Source organism: Penaeus monodon, chromosome 15 (assembly GCF_015228065.2).
Source record: "Penaeus monodon isolate SGIC_2016 chromosome 15, NSTDA_Pmon_1, whole genome shotgun sequence".
Classification (NCBI taxonomy): domain Eukaryota; kingdom Metazoa; phylum Arthropoda; class Malacostraca; order Decapoda; family Penaeidae; genus Penaeus; species Penaeus monodon.
The window spans coordinates 47,124,504-47,126,185 of record NC_051400.1 but is presented as its reverse complement, the minus strand read 5'-3'; the positions used below and the strand labels follow the sequence as shown (position 1 = coordinate 47,126,185).

The following is a 1,682-nucleotide window of genomic DNA, read 5'->3' as shown; positions in this document are numbered from 1 at the left end:
TCTGGCCACCTCGGTATTCCGCTGAGAGGGACTGGAACACCAAGAAACCGTTTTAACTTGTACACCGCATAGTGCCCCGGATCATAAATTGCTCCTAAAACAATACTTGTAGCAGACCATGTTTGCACGCTGGAACTGATTTTGAAATATAATGAGACAGAGACTTCTTGTTTGGAACCTCAGACTTAATGATGGACATTATGTAAATCATAGATATAAAAAACGTGATGATTAGAGGCATTGTCTCACTTTTATTAAGCGATAAAATGTTCGGTCTATTTGCAGAGTATTTTGTTTATATACATTGTGTCCTATAAAGATTATCTTCTCCGATAAAGTAACAAGAGTTAATACCAATAATGTGATTTTTTTTCAAAAACATTTTTTTTTGTAAATATATCGGTAAATATATTAGCTTCAATTTATGACACTGTATTGCTTTTGTTCAATTAATTTCCAAAGTTCTTCAGTCAAAAGACGTTGCATTAAACCTGTTGAGCTTGTAAAGATGGATTGCCTACACACTGTATGTTTAATGCTTTCCTGTAATTTGGTATCTCATGTAATCAGTAGCATTGGTAGCCTAATCTGGAACTGATATCATCATGTTTTTTTTATGATATTGGTGGTCTTAAAGCTTTTACGAAGTGGTGGATAATGAGACTGCTATACCTAGAGTGACCGTCTTCTTAATAATCTAGTGTTCCATTGGAAGCCCTTTATTCACAATAAATCTGTCAATTCATGTACGTGATCGTCTTTGTGAGACCTGACTATTATAACAATCCTTCAAAATCTTATCGTATCAAGTTTTCCATGGACGTCCGCGTTGCTAAACCTGTAGCTAGCTCATGTTGGAATAAAACACTATATCGTGTTATATCGTATTATTTCTGCATACCATGAATTTGTTTCAGATATTGTCTCATCACATCCCCGCCTATTAATGATATTTAGTACATTTGTTATACCGATCAAACGGAATACGGGCTTCATTATTATAATTTTGATTAACTGCCATTATTTTTGCCATTATAAATATCACAAATAAGAGTAAATAGTGATACTTCACCATATCAACTTATGCTACGTGTTATCACAACTTGGGTCTATTGCTGTTATATTACCTGTGTTATTATGTTGATAAGTGTCAGCATAGTTTTGTCTGTACATTCCTTCGTCATTATAGCATTGGCATATTCTGAAGAAGACTTTGTTTTGGCGATTAAAGTAAAAGTATGGTCCATATTTCGTTCTAAAAGTGGGCTTGAATTTGATACTTAATTCCAGTGATTAATTCAAGGTGGCCCAAATTAGTCGTAGTAAATCTACATAAATAAAAAAAAAATCTTTACACATAATATTCTATTTCAATATCGTGTAATTTTTACTTTTAGAAGTAAACAGTCTTCATGATTCGAAGTTTCATTTGGCTGTTTCCACCGTGCTTTTTACTATAGGTAATATGAACATCAAGCTTCCTTCAAAGTGGCGTAAACAATGATCCATGATAAAAAATTATGATGAAATTCAAGGTGGCCCAAATTATACGTAGTAATATCTACACGAATAGTATTTATTTTTTTCTTTAAATTTTCCTCACTGACAAAATCAGGATCGTCAACACCATTCACCCCTTGGTTATGAAGGTTGACCATTGCAGAGGCAGCGTATGAGCCTCA

General features: G+C 33.7%; 2 protein-coding genes across 2 annotated transcripts in view; one reads left to right on the top strand and one right to left on the bottom strand.

Annotated features, from left to right (window-relative positions):
* The window catches only part of LOC119582067 (cell wall protein DAN4-like), a gene marked incomplete in the record, with an annotated part of 2,536 nt that extends 1,787 nt beyond the window's left edge, over positions 1-749 (top strand). The window contains 1 exon segment of the mRNA XM_037930307.1: positions 113-749.
* A 14-nt stretch (positions 750-763) lies between these two features.
* The window catches only part of LOC119582065 (cell wall protein DAN4-like), a gene marked incomplete in the record, with an annotated part of 2,897 nt that continues 1,978 nt past the window's right edge, over positions 764-1,682 (bottom strand). The window contains 1 exon segment of the mRNA XM_037930305.1: positions 764-1,682.